This window comes from Helianthus annuus, chromosome 15, assembly GCF_002127325.2.
Source record: "Helianthus annuus cultivar XRQ/B chromosome 15, HanXRQr2.0-SUNRISE, whole genome shotgun sequence".
NCBI lineage: Eukaryota > Viridiplantae > Streptophyta > Magnoliopsida > Asterales > Asteraceae > Helianthus > Helianthus annuus.
In genome coordinates this window covers 117715684-117732141 of record NC_035447.2, presented here as the reverse complement: position 1 = coordinate 117732141, position 16458 = coordinate 117715684, and the positions used below count along the sequence as shown (strand labels likewise).

General features: G+C 29.8%; 1 long non-coding RNA gene across 2 annotated transcripts; it reads left to right on the top strand.

Moving 5' to 3' along the window:
- Positions 1-10733: 10733 nt before the first annotated feature.
- LOC110939283 lies at positions 10734-11843 on the top strand. Of its 2 annotated transcripts, none has more exons than XR_002592135.2 (3): positions 10734-10764; positions 11506-11590; positions 11741-11843. It is a non-coding gene; the product is annotated as an uncharacterized LOC110939283 (long non-coding RNA). The 2 variants fall into 2 exon arrangements; XR_002592134.2 differs by lacking the exon at positions 10734-10764 and adding an exon at positions 11339-11409.
- Positions 11844-16458: the final 4615 nt, after the last annotated feature.

Genomic DNA, 16458 nt, shown 5'->3' with positions numbered 1-16458 from the left:
GAGACGATTCAAGTGAGTCCTATGAAGCAAGTGTCGGTCTATTCAATCGATAGGAATCATTGCATTACATCCCTGTTGAAAAACAGAATCGATAAATTTAGGGAAAATGGGGTTGAAAGATGATAACCCAACAGTGGAGGATCTCATTCTACAGCTTCAATGAAGTCAAATGTGATCAGACATGGACATCAGACGTAAATGGTACGTTTGAAGCAAATATGTGCTTCCCAATTTGCGGAACATAATCCCAGTTTGTCTAGAGAAGCGCTTTTTTCATGTGTCATATGGTAACAAGAGTATGTTGTTCCAAGATTAATTCCAATTGCAGTTTTTTCAACTCTCCTGTTCCAAATGCCCCAGATGAAACCAGAGCTGATATCTCAGTTGTTCAGTACTTTCGTGATAAATACAATGTTCATCTTCGTTATCCTTTGCTTTCTGTAATTCAAGCAGGCATGGATGCTAAACGTACTGTTATGACATCCGAGACAATTCAAGTGAGTCCTATGAAGCAAGTGTTGATCTATTCAATTGAGAGGAATCATTGCATTACATCCCTGTTGAAAAACAGAATCGATAAATTTAGGGAAAATGGGGTTGAAAGATAATAACCCAACAGTGGAGGATCTCATTCTACAACTTCGATAAATTCAGGGGTATTCTCAAATAATGTTTCCTAGATGTTTGAAGACCAATAAATGTCCAAAGTGTTGCTTCTTCGTTCGCGTGACGGAAAGCTACCGCGTGACAGGAAGCTACGTTGCAAAAACTAAAAAATTAAATCGACACCCTCAATACGCATCGTATAGGCATATACGATGCGTATTACTTTTTGGTAGGGGACATTGGCAGCCTTTGGCAGACATAGAAGTTTGAACCCACCTCAATACGCATCGTATAGGCCTATACGATGCGTATTGAGGGTGTCGATTTAATCCCCCAAGGTGTGCCAATAATTCGACCCAATGGAAATACTTCAAAAGGAAAGGATAGGAAAAAGGTTTTATTTCTTTAAATGGAAATGCTTTAAAAGGATAGGAAAAAGAGGGCTTTATGTGATAATTTTCTAGCAGTAATCATTATTATTTATATAATATAAATCAAATATATTAAAACCTTACAATATATTAGTTGATAATTGTTGATTGATCGATTTATCCTTGTTAACTAATAAGGTTTCCTCTTGAGTGTATTAAGGATATTACTAGAGAGGGTTTATGATTAGACTCTCATAATAATAACATCAAATTTGACCTCCTCTCTCTCCATTTACGAGTTCTTCAACCCTAGAACTCGGTACTACCATCATTGATATACACTCTAAACAGGAACCAGATCACGCTGACTAGCATGTCGAACTCCATGGCTGTATCTGGACTGTTTGCAGACCTTTCTGCTGTAACAGGTATTATTTACATGTTTTCCATTACATGTTAAAAGAACTGATCAACATGTGGTATCAGAGCTGATGTTGCTCGTATCTGTTATTTTTCCCTAAATCTGAATTAAAAACTGGAAAACTAAATTTTGATGAAAAAAATCGAATGTTAAACTTATGATTCACGGTTTTTTTGTCGTAAAATCTAGAAAAGAATGATTGCTAATCGGATTAAGCTTCATGAAAATTCCAAATTATTATTAAAACTCGAAATCTACACACAAAATTAGATTAAGGTTTCGATTCCAAATGAAAACGCATAAAATTCTTCGTTTATGTTCTTTGTGTTCATCATAAAGATTCGAAGAATTCTTAATATCAAGTATGAATCGATTAAATAGATTATGTTTTTCCTTGTTTTGATTATATTTTATCCATTAGTTTTTTTTTTTTTTGTTGAAATTTTGATATGGTGTAAATCTGTGATTTCGAAATAAAGGATAATATTATCAAAACATAAATTTAGGAAATTGAATAATCTATAAAAAACGAAATTCGAAATCATCCATACTTATCACAATTAATAAGAAATAACAGCAAATTTTTGAGATTGGTGAACTAGTTTTCAAGTTCTTGTTATGAGAATTCGAGATTTCATCAAAATGAAAATCTCAAAATTAACTCGAAATCAAAAGATTTCGACAGCTCAGTGGATTTCGAGATTTCATAAATACACCCGAACTCTGTGCCGGGGCGTGCTGCCCCCCAATTCGATATGCCCTACTGTTAACTTAATGGTTTTGTCTTAATGAAATTAAATAATTTTTACAAAAACCAAATAGCTTAACTTGAATGAGCTTTTGATGTTTCAATTTTGCCCAAAGGTGATTTGATACATCTATCTTATTGTTCAAATATAATAATAAGTTGTGTTACTTATCAGATCACAACTAGGATTAAGCACCCCCGCGTTGCGGCGGGGGCGAACACCAATGCCACACTCCTGTCAACGACCACCAACACTAAAGTTGCAGCGTGTTAATGCGAAGAAATTAAACCAAAACGTAAAACATATAAAAGAATAACTAAATCGATCTAGGACCCACGCGTTACGATGAACCTGTCAAACGGAAAAAAATGAAAAACGTAAAAAAGTTTAACCACACACGCACGTTGCGCCATGTTAACTCGCAAAATTTAGAACGGAACGAATCTGCATCTCTGTCTCTTATGTATCTCTCTTCAATTTATATGAAATATAAAGCTTCCAAATGAAGCTTTAGTGTACAATGAACCTAAGCAAATGTACACCTTACCTATGCATATAAGACCAATAAAGCTAAAGTTACAACTACCTACTGCACAAAGTTGTTGCAAATTAGAAGTATATATAATTGCTGAGTATTATGTGTCTTATGTCCAAGGCTTGATGCAAAACTACTATCGAGTCGGGGGTCTCACTGGAAGCAGCCTCTCTATTCCTACGGGGTAGAGGTAAAGTTGTCTACATCTTACCCTCCTCAGACTCTACCTTAGCTTTGCTATTGGTGGGATTTACTAAGTATGATGATGATGATGATGATGATGATGATGATTATGATGATGATGATGATGATGATGACGACTTATTAGATCACACTAAGCTTCTAGATTAGTATCTTAATTCTCTTGTATTATTCCACTCTCAGCTTCCAATTACGGGATTCCGCCATTGACTGGCGATAACTTTACTGTCGGAAGGACTCTCTCATGCTAACTCTTGTTGTGCTAGATTTCGACTACAGCTTAAGAGAGCCTGAGCCTGCAGCACTTACTCCTGAAAGTACCCCTACTGTGCAAATTACTTTCGAAAAGTGGACTAAGTGTAAGCGGATGTCTCTTATGTTCATGAAGCAATCCAACTGCAATTAGAGAAGCTATTCGAGAATCTAATGATGTTAAAACCTACTTGGCTTCTGTAGAGGAGCAGTTCAAAGGGACGTCTAAGGCACACGCTAGTACCTTGATTCTCAAGCTGGTGATTACTAAGTATGATGGGAGGAGCGGCATTCGTGAGCACATCATGATGATGAATGATATGGCCCATAAACTGAAGGGATTAGACATGGAGATCAGTGATGGTTTTCCCTTATACTTTATCTTGACATCTCTTCCTTCTTCCTATGAAGTATTTAAGATCAATTACAACACTCAGAAGGACAATGAACGATGAGTGAGCTGATCACCATGTGCGTGCAGGAGGAAAAACGTATGAAGATGGGACATAACTGCTGACGTTGCTTATCTTTCTACTACAAATTCCAAGAAGAGGACGAACAACTATCCAAGGAAGGAAGCTTATAATTTCCAAAAGCCTAAACCAAGTGCACCTTCTAGCTCTAAGAACTCCTTAGGCAAACCTTACTACAAGTTCTATAAAAAGACATGACATAAGCAGAATGAGTGCCCTGACTTTAAGGAGTGGTTGGCTAAGAAAGGTAATAATCTTTTCATGATACTTGAGTCCTATAATTAAATGTTCCTGTTAATTCTTGGTGGTTTGATTCTGGTTTTATCATGTGACCAATTCTACCCAGGGATTCCTTACAATCCGGAGGTTGGGAAGAAACCAAAGAACACTAAAAATGGGGAATGATGGAACTGGAAGTGAAGGTAATGGGAACATTACAACTATTTATGAAAACTGATTTATGCATTAAACTTTATGATACCTTATATGTTCGTGAGGTTACTCAAGACCTTGTATCAGGACCAAAGTTAGAGATATACGGTTTGGTTGTTTTTCATGGTCATCGCAAACTATCTATTATTTATGATTCAGTAGTGTAAGGTACTGACATTTTGGATGGTGGTCATCATCATCATCATACTTAGTCCAAATTTTCTAAAAAGTGTAAAAAGTCATAAAACACTATAATGTCAACCACAAAACACACCAAAAACCCACAAATTACATAATGATGTTACTAAAACATCATATATGTGAGTTTTGTGTTGTGTTTTGGATGATAACGCTATGATTATGGAATGACAAAAAGTATTGTGCTTTATGTTGATTAGCATGTTGTGTTCTATGTTAATAATTCTATGATGATGTGTTTGAAATTTTTAAAGACCATTGGGGTTTGAATACGGTGTTTTAGTAATCTTCACTCTGTTATTTGTGGGTTTTAGGTATCTTTTATGGCTGAAATTATATTGTTTTATGACTTTTTACACTTTTTAGAAAATTTGAACATTATATATAAAATAATAATTATACTTAGTATAATTTAATTAATAAATAATAAACGAGTCGAGCTCAGCCGAGCTCGAGCTTTAGAAACAAAGCTCGAATCGAGTCGAATGAACTCGAGCTCGAGCTTTAAACAAACTCGAGTTGGGGCTTGGCTCAGCTCATTTGCACCCCTATAAAAATTAGAGATAGCATATAATCTATACTATCTTATAAAGCATAACATGTGAGTATAATTGTAATTTACTCTTTGTTTTAAGCAAAGTTGTAAAAATCCCGCCTAGGCTCCGAGTACTTGCTACAAGGTAGGCTGCTGAGGCACGAGTACTGGTCTCCCAAGCCAATTACTCCCCGAGTAGTCTACGCCTAAGCCGAGTACTTCCCGAGTACTCCCGAATCCGACTAGGGAGCGCCTAGCGACTTTTGCAACCATGGTTTTAAGACGTATAATATACATTTTGGTGCATAAATACAAGTGCTTTATACAATAGGTCCTAATTTGTTCCTATTTAAGACGTCATTTAATAAATTTCTCCTAAATAAACGCCATCTCAAAATGGTGAATATGTATTTTAATTTGTTATATTTTAATGGATGTTTTGAGGGTTTTTTTTTTTTTTTACTTTTTTAGAAAAATATATAATAGAGTAAACTGCAATTTTACTCCCTAGGGTTTAAGCCAATTGACACTCTGATCCCCTCCCTAGAAATAATTGCAATTTACCCCCCAACATCGTTGTTATGTCGCAAGATTACCCCCTGCCGTCAAATAAGTTAACAGATCTGTTAAATGGAATGTGAATATGTATTTTAATTTGTTATATTTTAATGAATGTTTTGAGTTTTTTTTTTTTTTTTTACTTTTTTAGAAAAATTTTATATATTAACAAATGGTGAAAGGCCTTAACAACAGTATCGGTATCCAGGTTTCATATGATCGACATCTTCTAGTATTCCCCACCTGTGCAAAAACTCATCTTCCAACTCAACAACAGTCTATTCATCACTGCAGCGTTGTCAATTATTAATTCCAGTATGACCAGTAAACCAGTAACTAATCCGGTTCTAAAAAATGGAGACAACAAAGCGGGTAGCCGAAATGTTGCTTGAATTGGGATTCCTAACACTTACTCATTTTAGTTCTAAATTTAACAAAATCCAGTCTTCTAACTCATAACTTTTTATTATCGGCTTTCTCGAAAATGAATAAAGAATTTCAATTTGAATATATCTACCTATTATACTAAAAAAATACACTTAATGCCACATGTCCTTTTCTTAGGCAATCAAAATTGGGTGATGTGGACACTCTCTTTGGGCAGATAATTGAGAATGAGCGGCAATCTCTTTTTCTCTATTCTCCTTCTCACGTACGTTTCTCTCCTCAACCTTTCCTTTAAATCTTATTATTTGCAAATCACAAACCTAGATCTCTAAAGCAAGGATTCAAATCATCGATTGAAGGCCAGTAAGTTATTTTCGATCCTTAATCTGATCCACATATGTTTTTCTTCATTGATTCGTGTTTCATATTTGTTTAATCTTGATTTATATTTCACGAACCCTAATTTGCAGTGAAGCAATTCTCATGTATCTCTGATTCATCCTAATCGTTACCCTCTTGGTATGTTAAGTTTTAATCTTATAATCTTACGTTTATACAAAACCCTAATTATGATATGTGCGATTTTCAGACCTTCAAACTTCTACAAAACCCTGCTATGAACCGAATTCCCTTGATGTTTCCACTGATTGGATTCAATATAACATTTGGCTTCTAATTATTTCAATTTTCTAAGATTTTTCTTCAATGGTAGCAGATCTCTGTTAATTTTCAAGTTATCGTTTTTGCTCAGGTAAATGTTCTATTGGTTTTTTTGGATTATATAATAGTTTATTATTGGCTTATTTTTTTTTTATTAATCATATGTATATGTTATTGATTTAATTGGAATTAGATTTATATGATATGGTTTGAAACATGTGACTGTATTGTGATTTTTTGGGGTAAATTTGGTTACATTCACCAAGTGTAGAAGTGTAGATTGGATTTTGGAGTTTATAAATTGTGAAATTAGAGATCAGTGTAGAAAGATACTCTTACAACTCTTTTGATTCTACAATACTTTGTTTGTTCGGTTTTTTATTTTGTTCCTGTTTGTTGAGAGATATTCAGTTTTCAATCATTTTCGCTCTATGATTCTTTCCGAGTTTCTGGACAAATTTTTTTCCGGTAAAGTTCTTTTAACATCACGTTGTAGTTTTTATTATTGATTTATTGAAAAAGTTTCATTGAGTTCTTCTTCATCTAAGTAATCATTTTCTATTCAAATATGGTTTTAGTTCTTTTAATCAATTGTAATAATACCTTAATTCCCACAATCGATATTATTAGGTGTCCATACCGGTTGTCGTAGTATTGTAGCTCCATCACCATTAAGTTTGGTTAAATAATACAATTAGTGTTGCAGAGATAGCACATGAGGATATACAAGAGGATATACAAGAGTAGTTTGAACTCGAAAAACAGTAGATAATGTTACTTCCACCAGTGGCGTATATAGAGTATGTTCTTAATCCCTTCCGGCTTGAGTTACTTTATTGTCATTTGTTTTTTTATTTAACAAGATTAATATTCAATCAGTACTTATTTGTTAATAATAAGAATTATATTATGGCTACATATTTATTTATTTATTTAGAATCCCGTATGGGTCAAACAAGGTTAAAGTCACTAGACTTTATACCTTTTATACCAAGTTACTAACCAAATGGGTCAAGCTAGCTTACTTCATTTTTTGAATCATAAGACTATGAGGGGCGGAATGGCCAATTTTGGTTTGTGTTCCTTAATTGGGTCAACTGAAAAGAAAACTACCTGAATGTGGATTGGGGCAAATGGGTTGAAGTCACAAAAGTCATATATTGTATACTAACCAAATGGGTGCTAAATGGGCGATGGTTTGTGTTTTTTTTTAAACAGGTAAATGATTAAAAAACTAGCTGAAAGTGGAATGGGTTAAATTGGTAGAAGTAACCGAAGTCTATATATTGTATATACGATAAGTTTGAAATGGATTTTGGTTCCACTTTGCTTAACTTTAATTGAGTCATTTCCACAACAATCACCTGCTTTTTTTCCAGCTGCAACTTAAGAAAAACATTAACCAAAGCAAGTTCAGGTTACCTCAAAGGTTAGTTCTGGTTTACATATAATAACTCCACAGATAATGAATACAAGTTACTTCTTATCTATATATATATATAAATGAGATGGATTTGGGCTATGTGGCCTTTGTATTTGGCCATCTAGGCTGATGTGTCAATTTGGTTTAGGAGGGAAATCCTATTTTGCTTTCTACAATCACGATTCCAAGAAAAAAGAGGCGGGATCCGAATTGAGTTGGGTCGGGTTTTTCGAATTCGGGTCATAGTATATATTTCCTTTTTTTTCTCATTCTTCTTGCACACACTTTACAAACCCTAAAAAACTAAGTTGCATCCTCTCTCTTATCACTACCACCAAGATCCTCAATTCTAAACCATAGCCAAACCTCTGCAACATCATCTTCTTCACACAAATCAATCCTATTAACCAATCAAAGGTATGTTTCTATGTTTTTGATTTTATTGTTTCTGATTTCTTTGTTTTACGATTGTAATCTACACAATCGATCCTAAATCTGCTTTATTTATGTTATTCAATTCTATAGAAACTTGATTTTATAAAGATTGTGTCGAATGCATGTAACTTCTTCTTTGTCCTAAACTTTGTAGATCTGATCATAAAAATTGAAGGTATGTTGTTTTAATTTGTTGTTTATCTATTGTGTATCTTTAATCAAGCGATTGAACATTTATCTTTTTGTTTTTTTGCAAACAAAATCAAGATCAAAGGTTTTATTATCATCATCTACATTTATCAAAGTTACTGATTTTTGTTGATTTTGTTTTTCATGTGGAACCCTAAATCTTGGATAAAATCGGACTCCGATCATTCGTGAAACAACAGAGGTTAGTTAAATATTATAGTTGTTTTTTTTTTAAGTTTGTGTAGGTTTGATTTTATCCTTTTCGTTCTGTATTTTTTTTTTCAAAAATTAAATACATATGTTCTGAATGTTTTATGGTTTGTTTTTCTCATGGTAAACCCTCAATCTTTTGTGACAATTGGACTCGAATTGTTCGTCGACCAAAACAGGTTAGTTCAGTTTTGTTGGTGTTGTTTGTTTTTTGATATGTATAGTCTTTCTTTTTTATTTTTGTCTTTAGGCGTTAATTTGAAATTTTATGTGATTATCTTTTGAAGTTCTTTTGGTTTGTTTTGTGAGTTATAATTTTTTGTATTTAGTTATAATTTTTGTATTTAATTAGTTTTTAATTCTTTAAATATGTCTTTAATTTCTTTTTAAATCTGTTTTTCTTTCTATAAATAGATTAGTGTTGTTAAAGATGATTTTTGTATTCGAAACTATGATTCGGTTTCTGTAAATAGACTTTGTTTCTATAAATAGATTACCGTTATATTTTTTTAAACAATGGTTACTTCCATCGCAGTTATGGATCATGAAAACAACGCTCCTTCGTTGTTAAAGTTGATTGAGGACTATGATCCTATATTTTTCGAATTGTTCGTCGACCAAAAACAGGTTAGTTCAGTTTTGTTGTTGTTGTTTGTTTTTTGATATGTATAGTCTTTCTTTTTTATTTTATTTTTTTAGGTGTTAATTTGAAATTTTATGTGATTATCTTTTGAAGTTCTTATGGTTTGTTTTCTGAGTTATAATTGTTTGTATTTAGTTATAATTTTTGTATTTAGTTAATTGTTAATTCTTTAAAGATGTCTTTAATTTCTTTTTAAAGTTGTTTTTGTTTCTATAAATAAATTAGTGTTGTTAAAGATGATTTTTGTATTCGAAATTATGATTCGGTTTATGTAAATAGACTTTGTTTCTATAAATAGATTACCGTTATATTTTTTTTTTTTAAACAGTGGTTACTTCAATTGCAGTTATGGATCATGAAAACAACGCTCCTTCGTTGTTAAAGTTGATTGGGGACTATGATCCTATATTTTTGGTATGTTTCTTAAGTTTTCAGTTTTGTGCACACAATAAGTTATTGCAACTTATATGTTTTTTTTTTTGTTTCGACTGATAGGAAATACCGTATGATTTTGCAACCTTATTGTGGGGAGAACAACTTCCATATGTCAATGTCTTAAAATTATTGATGATGATTTATCGTGAGTCATTTAGTTATAATATTTTTATTTAGTTAGTTGTTAATTCTTTAAAGATGCCTTTAATTTCATTTTTAAAGTTGTTTTTGTTTCTATAAACAGATTACTGTTGTTAAAGATGATTTTTGTATTCGGAGTTATGATTCGGTTGCTTTAAATAGACTTTGTTTCTATAAATATATTACCATTATATATTTTTTAAAACAATGGTACTTCCTTTCCAGTTATGGATCCTAAAAACAACTCTCATTCGTTGTTAAAGTTGATTGAGGAATATGATCTTATATTTTTGGTATGTTTCCTTAGTGATTTGATTTTTAAATTTTAAATTTTGAAATCAATCATTATTTTAAATTTAAATTTTGAAGTAAACCATTATTTTGTTTGATTTTAAAATTACAATTACGAAGTCAATTATTATTTTAAATCTAAATTTGAAAGTTTTCCATTAATGTGTTTGATTTTAAAATTATTGATGATTATTTATCGTGAGTCATTTAGTTATAATTTTTGTATTTAGTTAGTTGTTAATTCTTTAAAGATGCCTTTAATTTCATTTTTAAAGTTGTTTTTGTTTCTATAAACATATTACTGTTGTATAGTGTGTTTTATTCTTATTAAATTATCAATGTTTTGAAGTTCATATTCTTTGATTTTTCAGTTATCATTTGTTCAATTTAGCTTTAAAGAAACATTTAATTTCTTTTTAAAATTTATTTTTTTTCCTATAAATAGACTATTGTTTTTTAAGGTTAATTTTTGAAATTTGAATTATAAGTCTGTTTCTTTAATTAGACATTGTTTCTATAAATATGTTACGGTTATATTTTTTAAAAAAAGTGCTTACTTCCTTTGCAGTTATATATATTTATTTCTTAACCGAGTCTGTCCTCCATAGTTTTTTCTGATGTGAGTATTTCTGATTCGATATTTTGTTCGAATTATGATAGTTACTTATGTATTTTTTTCAATACGAATGTTAGCTTTATATATTTTTATTAAAAAATACGACAATTGAATATATCTTACACACGATAAAACATAACAGTCAAATTACCAAATAAGTTGATGTTTGAATTTGTATGTTGACTTATTTCTAGATGTATATATCTTATATTTTTATTAACTTATTATTAATTTTAGGAAACTTATAAATATTTATAATAATTAACAAAACAATGATAATTTATTTATGTTAAATTATTTTGGTCGATTTTGTCTATTTGTAATTTCAAAAGTTTTGTAAAGTAATATTTCCATTTATAATGCAATAACATATAAAAGTTATGTTAGATAAATTTGTTTCTTTATTAATTAACAATCATATTTAAGTAAAATGGAAACTACAATAGAATGACAAATAATTTTGATGTAGATAATTTATTTTTTTTTTGTCAAAATATATATAATATTTGTTTTGTTATATGGTATTACACTTTTAATTAATTATTTAACGATCATTTGTTGAGTACTAATAAAAAAATCCTTATTTTGATTGTCACAGTTTTCTATTTGCAATTGAGGTTTTGTTTTGATCAAAGTTGGGTTATGCAGGTAAGTGTTCAATCTCATGTTAATTTGAAAACGGCTCAATCTTAAGCTTCAATATCTCGAGTAAATGTGATGTGTATTTATGTTACTTAATAACAGGTAAATGGGGGATATCTACAAATTTTGATGGTACACGGCTTTTCATTAACGACAATTTTGATCAGATGCTGACATTCAAGGAAAAGTGAGCAAAATTTATTATTTTAATTTTTCTAATTGTATCTACTAAATTTTTATTTATATTTTGTTGTTCATTTTAGATTATGGTTTCATTTATATTTTAACTACTATCAGAATCTTAATACGCTTTCATTTATATTTTAACTACTATCAGAATCTTAATACAATGTTGGGTCGAAGATGCTGGAGAATGAACTTAAGCGTATTTTGGATGCCGTTTATGATGTGGATTTATGTTCTTCTCAGTCTTCCACTAAACCGCGTATGGGTGATTATGAGAACAATGAAGGTTTGTATTTGAAAGCAAAGCTGGAAAAGTAGTCTCAGGATTTAATAGTCATTTCAGATTTTTCAAAGATTTTCTGATGTTTTATTTTGTTTAATCTTTGTCGGAACATTTATTTTAGTACTTGATGTTGGGTTTGATATTGATTTTCGTTTATTATCGTTGTATCAATAACAGATGATTTGTTTCCATTAATGTTTATTAAATTTCGGGTTCTTTATTGCATTAGCATTCAAACTTTTTATTTTTATTACATATAAATTGAATAGTTTTATGTAGTAAATTATTTTACATTAATTAGGTTAGTATTTTTTTAATAAATAATTAAATCAACCGTGAATGTGTACTTAGAGTTATTATTATATGTAGATCCCAACAAGGTTTACTAAAATAATTTATGATTTATTTAAATTCAAACTTTTAATTATAGATGTAATGGATTTAAGTATAATATTTCATATTTAAATTAGTTAACATAATCAACTTTTATTATATAGAGTTTCTAAAATTGTTTCTAAACATATATGTTAATCAATTATAGGAACAATTATAGGAACTAATACATACTATTGTTAACTTTTTTTAACGTTTTCATGTGAATAAATAATAAAAAACAAACACAATTTGTTTTTAAATTTAATACTTTAAAATCCTTTAATTTGTCAATTAATTTTTTTTATATTTTTTATTTTCTAATTCGCAATAAAGTTTAATATTATATTCATTTTTTATAAATTAGTCATGTATTTAGATATACAGTATGTAGAACAGGAAATCATCTCATGTACATGATTTGTTATTTAATTATTTGTTTATTTATATATATAGTCTGCCTTATGCCTTAATCTTATTAAATTTAACCTTATAATTTGATTTTTAATTTATCAGAGTAATGTTTTTAACCTAATTATATAAAAATGTTTTATTTTTATATAAACAGAGTAACGTTTATAACCTTAATTTATGAATTTTAAATTATAAGTCTGTTTCTGTATTTAGATATTGTTTCTATAATTAGGTTGACGTTATATTTTAAAAAATATTTACAGAATTATTTTGCAGTTATGGTTCCAATCAACTCTTCAACTTCCCTCTAATCATCTTCCAAGAATACCATCGGTTTCCATATAACAATGCATTACTTCAGTGGATCTACATATATAGATGGTTTTACATTCTTAACCGTGTTCATCTACATTTACTTTTTCTTGAATCGATTTCTTAATTTCATATATCGCTCTACAAATCTGTAAGTTGTTTTTTGTTAAATTCCTTCTTTATTCATGTGTTATTTCTTTTATTTAATTTGTTTAAACTATGTTTATGTTTACTTAATTCTAAATCTGTCTGTGATTGAATAATATGTTCATTTTTGTGTTTTAAGAATATGGTTTTGTTAAAGTATATGTTGTTTATGCAAAACCCTAAAACCTATTTTGATGCAGACAGATTTAACATAATCATTTACACATTTAACATGATTCGAGTACATAATTCTCATCAATTGTTTCTTATCAAATATTTTGTAGGATGGAACGTCTTGAATTTCAAATGTTTGCTAACGACATCCTATCAAGGCTACCAACAAAGTGTGTTGCTCGATTAAGATGTGTTTCCAAACAATGGCGATACGAATTGTCGTCACATTTGTTTGCGATTATTCACTATCGCCGTACCGCTAAATATGAAGATCGTAAGCTTATCACGTTGACCAAGTCATCAATTGATCTTCATAACTTGATTAGTGGAAAGGTAGACATTTCTTCACGGAAGATTATTTCCTTCCCCGTTGACACCTGTCTTTCAAATCTAACAATTCTTGCTTCTCAATATGGTCTTTTACTGATCTCCATCCATTGGTTACCGAACGAATTGATTCTTTGGAATCCAACAACTAACCAATTTTTGAATTTGTATGATAAGAAACCTAAACATTTTTTTGATTTAAAGAAAGATGCAGTTGGGATTTATATTGATTCATCTAACGATGTTAAAATATTACTTCTCCAACGTCGTAAGGGTGATGTTGTACCGCGTGTGTATTCTCGGAACACATGTGAATGGAAAACTCTAACTTTCTTGAAAGGGCCGGGATTACGGTTCAAGTTTATATTGGTTATCTTCCGGAACTTTATGCAATAATGTTTTATATTTTCCATCTCCACACTATTGGACGCCTGCTAAAAGTTATACGATTGCTTTTGATGTGGATTCTGAAACTTTCTCGAAGGTTTCCATACCACAATGTACTGATGTTATTAGTCGCCAAAGCAGTTTTTTCAAAATCCGCAACACACTTCATATGTTTATTGTTGGAAACACCCCTGAAAAAAATGTGAAGCTATTTAAATTTGAGACGAACTATGGTCAGAAGTGTCGTCTTTTACAAACGTAAATTCAATTTCATTTGATTCATGGCGTAACAAATTAGCTGAGAACAAAGGTGACACTTGGTCTTTTAAGATCGATCGGTGTGGTATTCTTGAGATACAAATTGGACTGAAAGATTTTCAATACTTACGAGACGCTGAGACCTTTCAAGGACTATACAAAGTAGCATCGTTTGAAGAGACCGTTGTGTCACCTATTTAGTATTTATAAGTTGATGTTACCGATATTATTTTGATTTACTAACGATATTAACACTTTTTTAAAGTGTCGTATTTCCAATTTCCAAATCATTATATAATAAAAGATTCAAATATTTAGTCATTTGATAATTATAATTAATGATTTTTTTTAATTCTGTATTTATGATTTAAATATTTAGCAATCCAAACGAACCTATAATAAAGATTAAGAAGATATGAAGTGTGTTATATTACATTTGTAGTACCTCTTTACTTGCAAATTATATAAGCAATCCGAATCACATATAAACAACCACAACTTACTTTCTTCAGAAAGCATTTTAAACACAATTGTATTTTAATCATTTAAACATTTAACATGATTTAAAATAACGGATTTAAGTAAAATAATTGTTATTTAAATTAGTTAATACATAATCAACTTTTATTATATAGAGTTTCTAAAATTGTTTCTAAACATATATATTAATCAAATATATAAACTACTACATTCTATTTTTAACTTTTTTTAACGTTTTCATGTGAAGTATTCATTATATGTATTAGTTAGAGATATTATTATTATATGTATTAATTTTTAACAATTGGTTAGAGATTTTATTATTATATGTATTAAATTTTAATAATTTTTAACGGATATAACATTATAATAATTTAAATATCCACTAAATGTATAGTTAGAGATATTATTATTATATGTATTAATGTTTAACAATTGGTTACATTTATAGAAGTATTCGCTTATCATATTATAAACCCAACCAGGTTTACAAAAATTGATTTAAATTTACCTTAATAATATAACATTCCATTTATAAAATCATTTTATATAAACATAAATTACAACATACATCTCCATTACATATGAAGTTTTAACCTATTCATTGGTTTCTTCAACCAGGTATTATGCAAAATCTTTAAGTAATACACAATCTATTTTCCATGTGTCAATACAAACTAATATCATATATGTTTTATTATACGTTTCCATTTTACTAGGTATTTCATATAATGTATCAAATTCCGTTTGATGTTGTGATCATGGAAGTTTTTGTTAGGCTCCCTCTCAAATCACTATGTCGGTTTAGAAGCGTATGCAAAAAATGGTTTGAAGATCTTTCAAGTTTTGAATTTTTACAGAGACATACGAATCGCGTTAGTAATAGAGTGGTAAGATTTTAAAGTTGTTATATAATTTTAATGATTACAATATTAATATTTCTTTAACAGTGTTCATATTAATTCTTAAATTCTTTCTCATATCTGTTACAGGATGAACTATCGGAACAAGGCATGTTTCCAGATCCGTTTGACATTTGAGAACCTGCATGGGTGTTCATTTTCTTTATCTGTTTTGTATTTTTCTATTATTCACCGTTTTTTACTATTAATGAATCAATTATTAATCATCTTATTTGTTTCCTTTAATCAAGCACATTGTTTAACGTTTTTATTCAATCTTATTTAGTCTTATTATATATATTTTTGTTATTTATATTTATTATTATCAATCAAAAACCATTGACTTGCATACCACAATTTTGTTTTTAATCCAATAAAAATTAAAACTGAAAATATTATTCAAACATAGGAAACACTTATTATAATGAACAAACAAGCCATAACTCAAATGTTCCAAAATACTAATTCTTTTTTTCACCAATCGTGTTATCTTCTTCCATTGCCTCATATTCTTCTATTTTGTTGCGATTCGATTCCGGAGGAAAATATTCTTTATAAAGTTCGCCATATAACGCTGGTCAATCCTCCCAAAAACTTTCCTGCGTACATAAGTTGCAAATAATATTGAATTATAAAGGAACAATGTTTATAAAATTAACTTAAATTTTGAAAATAAGTAAAAGACAACTATAATATACTACCAGATATTCTTTAGCATAGTTGACGTGTAACCATTCAAACGGCCATGATGTTAGCCCTTCATTCCACTGTTTACACACACATTTGTATTGATAAATGGATCTTCCATTGAGC